The sequence below is a fragment of the Euphorbia lathyris genome, chromosome 3, assembly GCF_963576675.1.
Source record: "Euphorbia lathyris chromosome 3, ddEupLath1.1, whole genome shotgun sequence".
Taxonomy (NCBI): Eukaryota; Viridiplantae; Streptophyta; class Magnoliopsida; order Malpighiales; family Euphorbiaceae; genus Euphorbia; species Euphorbia lathyris.
Window position 1 is genome coordinate 59,804,644 of NC_088912.1, and position 12,737 is coordinate 59,817,380.

Sequence of the window (12,737 nt, forward strand, 5' to 3'; positions counted from 1 at the left end):
CAAAAGGATGACACTCGTTGAGAGATCAATTGACTAATGTGTTATCATACATAAGCTTTTATGCCTACATCTTATGATACATAAGCTGTTGGTCTCTTATAACGTGACAAGTTAGTTCCAAGGGGGGGGGGGGGGATAGGAAATATTTAAAATTTTGTCCGTTAAGGCTGACTTCTTTTCTTATGAAAAGGTTTACACAGCGTCACTAAGTAGATTCAAGACACAAGCTTAGTCAACTTGTGACTAAGTCTGCTTCTTTACTTGAGTCAGGAAATAACACTTAGAGTCTATTCCTGAACTCAGCTTCTTAGTAAACTTAACTCAGCGTGAGTTCTTTACTTAGTCAGTTTACATAGCAAGCAATATATATATTAAATGAGTTTAAGGGTTAGAAGGATATTACTCAGCAGACTTATCCTGGTTCGGCCACTCCGCCTACGTCCAGTCCCCAGAACGCATTCCGAGCTTTTTGAATTCTCTTGCTGAGTCGCCGTTTTAGTTGATACGGCCTCATTTTGAATTATTGGGCCGAATGGTCTTGATGTGTTGACTTGGGCTTGACTTCCACTTTATGGGTCTTTGGGCTTTTTAATCTCAATGTCTTATACACAATTAAACTCAACATTGAACAAACACATTAGTGTAATAAATCAAGACATTTAAATTTAATGTGTTAGAATATTTTTATCATTACTTAAATAATTTTGTCAAATCAAAATCATGTGGAAAGGTATTTCAACAAACTCCCCCATTTTGATGTTGGCAAAAATATTCATTCGAAAAACTCAGTGTTGAGCTCCCCCATGATAGTTGACCTTGTTTTATCAAATAACTCCCCCGTAAGGGTTGAGCTACTGACTTAGTTTTACTCTAAACATTTCAAGGTTTAATTGAATAAGTCTAAGGTCAGTTTTCAGAGATAGGTCAGCTCATGGAACATATTCTATTTAACTCATTTTTACGCGGAAGGTTTAAATATCAAAGAGCACTGAGTAAGCTTTGTTCAATGATTTTTAGTTAAGTGGACATATAAGAAGTGGTCAACATGTTTAATCAACACAGAAGACATATTATAAATTAATATAGACAGTGTAGCACAGTTGATTTAATGAAGATGCGTTTAACAAATTATAACAACCACTTAAGTAAGCATCGCATAAGAGTAGTCAGTATGAAGGAGATGCATATAATTTGTTTTGAATTTAAAGTCAGCATAACAGGGTTCACAAAAAAAATGAACATAGATATAAAGGTTCAAAAAGCTAGCTATCCTAGTCAATACAAGTTAAGCTACTTTTGTTTGCCTTTGCCCTTGTGTTGCGGCTGACTTACTGAAGCTTGCTGAGTTCTTGGGGCTTGTTCTTTCTCTCCCGTTTTTCCATCATCAGGTTTGGGAATGAAGGTGGCTTCAATTGCAGCTTGAGTGAGGCGTTGAGAAAATGCCTTTAGCTTTCTCGTGCTTTCATTCATTCCGTCGAAGATTGGAACACCATCATCTACAATGGATCGAGGAATTCCGATAGATGCAGCACTCAGCATACTCAAAACAGCGGCTTGAGACTTGCCAATCCAGTGCATGGTTTCAGTGAGCATTGTAAAAGCTTGATGAAACATCTTTAGCAAAGAGGAATCATAATACTCACGCTGAGCGTTGATTTCGCGCACATTGCTGAAAGTTGCTCGAGAATACTTCAGAATCTCGTTGGTTTTAAGCTCGACAGTTGCCATCTCTTGCCTGTTTAAGTTCAGCAGACGCACAACCTCGCTAATTTTCTCAATGGAGCATTGAGAGGAGGTGGAAAGCTGGTGATTTGTTTTCTCTTGCTCAGTGTGAAGCTGGCTGAAGAGATGATGTACTTCGGCAGAAGTGGCATATGCTGAGTTCGCAGCTGACAATTGATGAAACTCCCTTTGTAGTGAGTTTATATGGTTGACCATGCTCAGCTGGAGTTCGGCCAGCTTCATTATAGAGTCCTGCCTGGGCTGTTGAGATTGTAGTGTAGTCATGACACTCAGAAGATCCTTCGTACCTTTGATCTCAGTAAGAAGCTGAGTGACAGATGAAAATGGAGTTGTCTCAACAGTAGTAGATTCAACGGCATTGGTACTTGATTGATGGAGGTCCTGGATGAGAGCTTGAGCTGAGTCAACGATTCTTCGACCAGACTCAGAGGCAATGACGTAGCTAAAGGATCCATCTTGTGTTGGCCTAGATGTCGGAGGAGGAGTAGAGCCGAATAAAGGCAGTGTCTGGTTCTGCTCATCATTAGAAGGCCCAACATTATCAGCAGCTAGCCTAGAATTAGGATTGTCAGTAGAAACTGACTGAATCTGATTCTGCTCATTGTTTGGGGGAAGTGGAGGATCAGCAGAAAGTGTTGCTTGCTCAGGGTCAGGCTGAAGCTGACTGGGTGATGGAATTTTAGGAAGTTCAGTGACCACTTGAGCAGGTAATTCCTTGGCTTGCTCAATGTGTTGAGGAGCGGAATTTTCGAGCACTTGCTCGGCATTACTTTGGTTGGCGGAAGCATTTAAGTCGGCATGTTCCTTCGGAGAAACAGAGGCTTGATTTTCTTGTAACTCTGGTTGAGACACAGGTGGGTAGTAGAAGTATTTAAGATGTACCTCGCTAAGGTCAGTGATCTCATCTCTCAACGGTGAATCACCCATGAGATCAATAACAGGTGTTCTAAAAGCTTTCTTCTTTCTCAGTCTCCTAAGCTTCGGAGGAGTAGGGTCATAAGAAATAGACTCAATGGAGTCAGTGGGTGAGGCTTCCCTTTTGAACAACAGGAGCATTTACTTGGTGCTCAGTCTCTTCTTCATCAACCAACTCAGTGTTGATTAGTTCAAGATGCTCATCATCTGCTGGTTCCTCAGTGTCATCCTGACCACTTTCTTCTTCTTCAGACTCATCATCCAGTTCTTCTTCCTCTAACTGGTCATCCAACTCTTCCTCGACAAACTGACCACCCAATTGGTCTTGGTCTTGTTCTTCCTCAACCTGTTGCTTAGCGTCAATCCCTTGACTCTGTGCATAGTGTGAGTTAGGAGGAACGACGATATCTGTTGGCTGGGCATCGATAGGTCTTAACTCAAAATTGAGCTTTTTCTTCTTCCTTAACGGTTGCTCATCAACGTCCTCTCTTTCTTCTGTCTCAGGCTCAGCTTTCCTAGGTCGTTTCTGTTGGGGTTTAGTGTCCTATAGACAATTGTTCTAGGATACAAACTTAATGTAAATGAATTGTTCTTTATATCATTTGTTTTAATGAGATATATGTTTTATAACTATATAAAGCCAATCCCTTTTAAGAACTAAATAAAGTCTAATAAAAGGAAATCCGTAAGTTTGTTTAAAGTGATTGTAAAGTGTTCATACAAGCATGAAGTGAGACAAAACTTTATAATAAACTAATAAACTTAAAACCACCCCAAGTCAAATGATATGTTTAGGATTGATATATCACTGTTGAGACTTGTATGTAACAATGTCTTCTGTCCGACAGAAAGCTGATCTCACAAGCTTCATATATACAGATATCTGGACAGTTACATAGATCCGATGAAAAGTTGTTCATTAGGATTGGGGATTCGATTTGAGATAACAGGATGGGTAGATTCATCCTTGTCACATGTTCATCTCATTGGTATTAATAGGTATAACTAATCCTCAGACTCAAAGGAATATTAATTGGTATTCTGGATTACGGAATGTGATGCTTTGACTCTGGTGTAACACGATCCTTAACAGAGATGACTCTGGGGTGTGAACAGTAGACGTTGGGTATCACAGGAAGTGATTGCGGGATCGTTATATATTGGATTGAGCATTTATCACTTCCGATAAATGGGAGATACATCCATGGATCGCTTGTGGAAGACTCGACTCTAAATTCTTGCAAGGTGATAGTTTAAGAGTTGAAATACAGATTTCACTTAACCTATCTATTTGAGTTGACTCGGCCTGTACAAGTAAAATGAACGTCTCGCTATATGTGACTTGACATCACCCATAGTCATAAGATTCAGTTCAAGGATGTAGTTGATAAAGGATCGAATTATACTGTAACTAATACGGAAAGGTTAACGACAGAATCAACCTGTCTTCTTATAGCTCTGGGGGAATGATTACAGACTTGCTAATCACATACTCTGTACATCATTCCGTTATGCAAAGATTAAATATAATTCTTTGAAAATTAATTTAATAACGTTGCATACGGCTAGAAGCAATAAGAACCTAATGGGTCACACATAAGACTTGGAACCTAAAAGAGAGATAGATGTTAATTAATTGATGGAAGTCCAATTAAGCCCAAGAAGGCCCATGGACCAAGGGGGGGGGTCGAAATTCATGTAAGGAAATACATGAATAATTAATTTGATTTTGTTAATCCTAATTAGATTAGGATTATGAATTAAATTAATTAAGAGATAAATAAGTTAGGAGTTTTAATTAGATTATTATACTCCTATTATTATCCAATAAGGTTATTATTATTATCCTTAATATATTAGATATATAGTGAGATAATAATTAGGAATTCTATTCCGAATTGAATTCCTATTCAGTAACCTAATTCTATCTAACTAGGGATTAAGATACAAGAGATTATAAATACCCCTCCCCCTTGAGATTTTCGCAATCTACATGCTAATCCCCTACTGAGATTTTCGAAATCCACCATAGCACAAGAGAGAGAAAATTCGACACCCCTAGTTCGAGGACGAGATTTCTCTACGGCTTCCTTTGATCAATTGATTTCATCTATTTCTTTTATCCTTGATCTTGTGTTGATTAGTTAGAGGCAATCTACTTTGGTTGCTATTCAACGGTTGATTCTAAATTAATCTTCCCGTGTTTTATTTCGTGTTTGGGAACTCGGAGAAGAGTTGTGGGCACTTCATTAACAACGGTAGATTAATCATCAAGAGGTAATTCTTCTTATCCCTCTTTATATGAAATAACGGTTAACGGATCTTGTGGTTTATGGAAATAGGTTAAAAAATTTATATTTCCGCTGCTATACCTTAGCCTAATTTCCAACAGTGGTATCAGAGCCATCGTTAAATCCGTTATTTCATATATGAAAATTTAGAAGTTTTCAATAGGATTGAATAAATATTTATAGTTAGGATTAATTAACAAATTGTTTTGTTTAATTAATTCTAAAGATAAATAAGTTTTAATTAATTGTTAATTAAAATTGATTATGCGTATGTTCCTAATTATTTTGGTTGATAATCATTATAACGAAATCTATTAGTTTTATAGTTAGATTGATAAAATCAGTTTTATTAATTCTAAAGATAAAACGGAAATCTATAGTAGATTTTCCTATTTTCTGGAAATCGTTTTAGAACTGATATATATATATTTAAAATTATTATTAAAAAACAAAAAAATAATATACGACAGCCCGAGTCGCGCCTCGCGGCTCGACTGGCCGCTGTCGCGCGGCTGCTACCTCGCGGCGCTAGGGCTGCTGCCAATCGGCAGCAGCCCACTCTCGGGCCCGGCCCGAGACCCACTTGATTTTAAATTGTTTAAAATCGTTTTTATATTTAAATATATATATGTTTCAGAAATTGATAGTTTTCTGTTTTGATTATCGAATGAAAATTTGTTTAAAAGTTTGTTTTACCAATTTGTAAATCAAAATGTTAAATAAATTAAAATCAAAATAATTGGAATGTGCATAATTAAAGTTTTGTATAGTTATATTAATCTAAAGATTAATATAAAAGATACGAAACTATTAGAAGTAAAATTGGATGAAAGTTAATTTGATAAGTTAATGTGATTAACATAAATATTACATAAGATAGTTATGTAATCAACCAATTAAATTTATTTAATTGAGTCTATGCATGTTTGGAGTTATGGACATATTTGGACCCTCTTTTAGTCTTTTGGTATTTTTGAAATAGGGCCTGCGAGTCCTGCCTTTCTACTATCTATTGTAATTTCTCCTCTCATCTGATTCCCTTCAATTCAATTGAAGTTTTCTTTAGTAGTATAGAAATTAATATGTAATTTCAAGGCGCCATGGAGAAGACGGAGGATCTAAAGAGAAATATGTAATAGTTAGTATTTCCTTAGGTTTGCCCTTTTATTCCGTCTCTGGCTCGACGGAATAATTTAGATGATATGTCCATAACACCAATGTATGTGAATGTATGTGTCTGATGTATGCTAAAGCAAATCAAGACTAAGTTAGATTATGAGACCTAAAATAAAATCTCTCATTAAAAAGTTAAGTAAATAAACAAGTTATTAAAATCGGTTGCCCCTCCCTAATATTATAATTCAGCCGGCAGTACTGAGGGCCTTTGGGTTGTTGAGTAAACTCAAGCTCGGGGTCCTTTCGGTAACACCTGAATTATCGAAAATTACTTTTCATGAATATGGGGTAATACTTAAATTAGATTATGATAATTGGATGAGTAAACTCATGTTGTCATAAACTAATGGGCAATATGGTTGGGATTAATATGAATAGCATATTAGTTACTAATGTGGTTAGTAACCCAATAACCTAGGAATCACATTAAAGATGTGATTGATTACATGAATCTACCTAATGAATGAGACTAGCTTGTTGAGTAAACTCAAGGCGAAATCTCAGGAGTTAGGATCCTAGCTCACTAAAGAATTTGTAAAATTCTTCGAATTAATATGGAGGGCTATTAATTTGGCAAAATAGTGGGAGCAATCTAAAATAAACAAAAGGCCTATAATTTTAGATTGATATACTTTAAAGCAAATGAATAACATACGTTTACTCTTTCTCAAATCTCAAGTTTTAAATTAAAACACTTTTAAAATCATGACTAACATCAATCTGCAAAACATTCTTACCGATAACAAATTGAATGGTTCAAACTTCACCGACTGGTTTCGTAACCTCAAAATCGTTTTGAAGTTCGATAAAATAGGGTATGTACTTGATACATTGATACCCCATGTCCCTACTGATGATTCTCCCATTGAGGAAATTGATGCTTACTAGAAGCACAAGGCTTATGATGATCATGCCGAATGCATCATACTTGCATCGATGACACCGGAATTACAAAGGCAACATGAGGAAATGGATGCTTATTCCATCATCATGCAACTAAAGGAATTGTTTGGGAAACAGACCAGGTGCGAACGCTACGAGATATCCAAGTTGCTATATCGTTGCAGGATGCAAGAGGGCACATCTGTCATGACACATTGTGTCAAGATGATTGGCTATATTACCAAACTTTCAAGTATTGGATTCGCGATGGATAACGAATTAAGCATGGACTTAATTCTTCAATCCCTCCCAGAGAGTTATTCACAGTTCATTATGAACTATCAGATGAATGACTTGCAAACCTCTCTTGAAGAGCTTGCAAATATGCTCAAGTCAGTTGAGCCCAATATGAGAAAGGACAAGGCAATACCAGCTCTTGTCATTGAGGGATCAAAGAAGAGGAAAGGGAATTATCCTAATCCTAAATATCCCAAGAAAGGTAAGAAAGCCATGCCCAACAAAGCTAAGGGAAAGGAAGTGAAGAAGCCCAAAGGAGAGTGCCACTTCTGTGGTAAAGACGGGCATTGGAAGAGGAACTGCAAGGAGTACCTAGCCTCCCTCAAGAAGGGAAATGGCGGTGCTTCAACATCTGGTATGTTTTATATTGAAATAAATACAGTTTCACAGTCTGAATCTTGAGTACTTGATACCGGATGTGGATCTCATATTTGTACAAATATGCAGGAGCTAAAACAGACTAAGGAACTAAAGAAAGAAAGCATAAACTTGCGAGTGGGAAATGGAGCAAGAGTTGCCGCCCTCGCAATTAGAGATTATGTTTTAAATTTTCCTTCTGGGCTTGTAATAGAATTAAGGAATTGTTTATACGTTCCGCAAATGTCTCGTAACATTATTTCTATTAGCCGTCTTGTTGACGACGGTTTTCATATTTCAATAAAAGACAAGAGTTGCAATTTTTATAAAGATTCGATCTTTTATTTTTCAGGAATATCACAAAATGGGATTTATGTGTTAGATGACAAAATTCCTGTTTTTGCAATTGATACCAAAAGACATAAGCTAGATAATTCAACTTACTTGTGGCATTGTCGTTTAGGCCATATAAACAAGAGACGCATGCTAAAGCTACATTCAGATGGGCTTATAGATCCAATCGATCCCGAATAATTGGAACCATGCGAATCATGTTTAAAAGGTAAAATGACAAAGACACCCTTTAGCAATAAAGGTGAGCGTGTATCAGACGCTCTAGGACTCATTCATTCAGATGTATGCGGTCCTATGTCAGTCCAAGCAAGAGGAGGATTCAGATTCTTCATTAGCTTCATAGATGACCATACCCGATATGGTTACATCTACTTGATGAAGCACAAATCAGAAGCTTTTGAGAAATTCAAATGCTTCAAGAATGAAGTAGAAAATCAATTAGGAAAGAAAATAAAGACGCTTCGATCTGATCGAGGTGACGAATATCTTTTAGATGATTTTCTGAATTATCTAACTGAATGTGGGATATGCTCACAATGGACACCTCCCTATACACCACAACACAATGGTGTATCCGAGAGGAGAAACCGTACCCTACTAGATATGGTACGATCCATGATGAGTATGGCCTTACTTCCAAAGACGTTCTGGGGCTATGCCTTAGAAATTGCCCTCTTCATCCTAAATCGAGTACCAACTAAGTCCGCTAGTTTCACACCATATGAATTGTTCGTTGGTAGGAAACCCGTGTTTTCATTTATGAGAGTATGGGGTTGTTCAGCATTTGTCAAACGCATTGCGTCCGACAAACTAGATTCGAAATCTGATAAATGTTTCTTCATTGGATACCCTAAGAAAACTATGGGATGTTACTTCTATCATCCAGATGATCAGAAAGTAATAGTATCCAAGCACGCAACCTTCTTAGAGAAAGAGTTTCTCGAAGAAACACAAAAGGGAAGCATGATTGAACTTGACGAAGTTCAAGAAGAAGAAACACCGACTGAAACAACAGAGGCGGTTGAGGTACCCGAAGAAGTCCCATTAGATGAGACTCCAGTGCCACCTATTCGTAGATCACAAAGAGTTCGTGAACTCCCAGTTAGATATGGTTTTCTAGTGGGAGATGATAATGAGGTTCCCGTGTTAGACGACGAACCCAAAAACTACGAAGAGGCTCTTACTAGTCTAGATTCTAAAGCATGGCTTGAGGCCATGGATTCTGAAATGGATTCCATGTATACTAACCAAGTGTGGACTTTGGTTGATCCACCCGAAGGGATAATACCCATTGGGTGCAGGTGGATCTTCAAAAAGAAGACAGACATGGATGGAAAGGTTAGCACCTACAAAGCTAGGTTAGTAGCGAAAGGATATCGTCAGAAGCAATGAATTGATTATGACGAAACTTTCTCTCATGTGGCTATGTCCAAATTAATCAGAATCATGCTTGCAATTGCCGCTCATTTCGATTATGAGATTTGGCAAATGGATGTGAAAACAGCTTTCCTAAACGGAAACCTGCTTGAGGATGTATATATGATGCAGCTTGAAGGTTTCATATCGAAGGATGCAAATAAAGTTTGCAAACTTCAGAGATCCATTTATGGACTCAAGCAAGCATCAAGAAGCTGGAATAAGCGTTTTGATGAAACCATAAAACAATTTGGTTTCGAACAAAATTGCGAAGAAGCTTGCATTTACAAGAAAGCAAGTGGGAGCTCTATAGCATTTCTCATACTATATGTGGACGATATATTATTAATGGGAAATGACATTGCTCTACTAGAGTCGGTAAAAGTATGGTTATCTGGTAACTTCTCAATGAAAGACCTTGGTGAAGCAGCTTATATACTTGGTATAAAGATCTACAGAGATAGATCGAGAAGACTGATTGGTCTTTCACAGGCTACATACATTGAAAATGTGCTAAATCGGTTTAGCATGCTTGAATCGAAATGAGGTAACTTACCCATGCTACATGGAGTAAAGTTAAACAATCATCAATGTCCTAAAACCGATGATGACAAAAGATGCATGGCTGTAATCCCGTACGCCAGCGCAATCAGTTTGATTATGTATGCTATGCTATGCACTAGACCTGACGTAGCGTTCGCGTTATCTGTAACGAGTCGTTACCAAGGGAATCTGGGAGACGAGCATTGGATTGCCGTCAAGAACATTCTTAAGTACTTGAGAAGAACTAAAGATATGTTCCTAGTGTACGGAGAAGGCGATCTGAAAATAGAAGGATTTTCAGACGCAAGTCATCTCACAGATGAGAATGATTTTAAATCCCAATCAGGATACCTGTTTATCTTGAATGGGGGCGCGGTCAGTTGGAAGAGTTCCAAGCAGGGAAGCGTAGCTTTCTCTACGACCGAGTCAGAGTATATCGCAGCTGCGGAAGCAGCAAAGGAAGCGGTTTGGATAAGAAAGTTCTTTACAGAACTTGGTGTGGTGCCTGACATTGTAAATCCCATTACACTGTATTGTGATAACAATGGAGCCATTGCGCAAGCAAAGGAACCACGGTCTCATAATGCGTCCAAGCATTACCTTAAGCGATACCACATCATAAGAGAGATTGTGGATGGAGGAGATGTGAGAATAGAAAGAGTACCTACAGAGGCAAATGTTGCAGATCCGTTGACAAAGCCTTTAACCCAGAGAGTACATGATCGTCATTTAACTTCTACTGGGATAAGTTTTAGAAACAATTGGCTTTAGTCCAAGTGGGAGTATGTTGGGGTTTAGTGTCCTATAGACAATTGTTGCAGGATACAAACTTATTATAAATGAATTGTTCTTTATATCATTTGTTTTAATAAGATATATGTTTTATAACTATATAAAGGCAATCCCTTTTAAAGCACTAAATAAAGTCTAATAAAAGGAAATCCGTAAGTTTGTTTAAAGTGATTATAAATTGTTCATACAAGCATGAAGTGAGACAAAACTTTATAATAAACTAATAAACTTAAAACCACCCCAAGTCAAGTGATATGTTTAGGATTGATATATCACTGTTGAGACTTATATGTAACAATGTCTTCTGTCCGACAGAAAGCTGATCTCACAAGGTTCATATATACAGATATCTGTACAGTTACATAGATCCGATGAAAAGTTGTTCATTAGGATTGGGGATCCGATTTGAGATAACAGGATGGGTAGATTCATCCTTGTCACCTGTTCATCTCATTGGTATTAATAGGTATAACTAATCCTCAGACTCAAAGGAATATTAATTGGTATTCTGGATTACGGAATGTGATGCTTTGACTCTGGTGTAACACGATCCTTAACAGAGATGACTCTGGGGTGTGAACAGTAGACGTTGGGTATCACAGGAAGTGATTGCGGGATCGTTATATATTGGATTGAGCATTTATCACTCTCGATAAATGGGAGATACATCCATGGATCGTTTGTGGAAGACTCGACTCTAAATCCTTGCAAGGTGATAGCTTAAGAGTTGAAATACAGATTTCACTTAACCTATCTATTTGAGTTGACTCGGCCTGTACAAGTAAAACGAACGTCTCGCTATATGTGACTTGACATCACCCATAGTCATAAGATTCAGTTCAAGGATGTAGTTGATAAAGGATCGAATTATACTGTAACTAATACGGAAAGGTTAACGACAGAATCAACCTGTCTTCTTATAGCTCTGGGGGAATGATTACGGACTTGCTAATCACATACTCTGTACATCATTCCGTTATGCAAAGATTAAATATAATTCTTTGAAAATTAATTTAATAACGTTGCATATCTCTAGAAGCAATAAGAACCTAATGGGTCACACATAAGACTTGGAACCTAAAAGAGAGATAGATGTTAATTAATTGATGGAAGCCCAATTAAGCCCAAGAAGGCCCATGGACCAAGGGGGGGTCGAAATTCATGTAAGGAAATACATGAATAATTAATTTGATTTTGTTAATCCTAATTAGATTAGGATTATGAATTAAATTAATTAAGAGATAAATAAGTTAGGAGTTTTAATTAGATTATTATACTCCTATTATTATCCAATAAGGTTATTATTATTATCCTTAATATATTAGATATATAGTGAGATAATAATTAGGAATTCTATTCCGAATTGAATTCCTATTCAGTAACCTAATTCTATCTAACTAGGGATTAGATACAAGAGATTATAAATACCCCTCCCCTTGAGATTTTCACAATCTACATGGTAATCCCCTACTGAGATTTTCGAAATCCACCCTAGCACAAGAGAGAGAAAATTCGACACCCCTAGTTCGAGGAAGAGATTTCTCCACGGCTTCCTTTGATCAATTGATTTCATCTATTTCTTTTATCCTTGATCTTGTGTTGATTAGTTAGAGGCAATCTACTTTGGTTGCTATTCAACGGTTGATTCTAAATTAATCTTCCCGTGTTTTATTTCGTGTTTGGGAACTCGAAGAAGAGTTGTGGGCACTTCATTAAGAACGGTAGATTGATCATCAAGAGTTAATTCTTCTTATCCCTCTTTATATGAAATAACGGTTAACGGATCTTGTGGTTTATGGAAATAGGTTAAAAAATTTATATTTCCGCTGCTATACCTTAGCCTAATTTCCAACAGTTTCTCCGCTGACCTAGATCTACCCTGACTTTGTTGAGTTTGAGACTTAGTTCCTCCACATACAACTTTAATCTTCTTTGGAGCAGAAGCAGCGGCTTTAGAGGTGCTCTGGACAG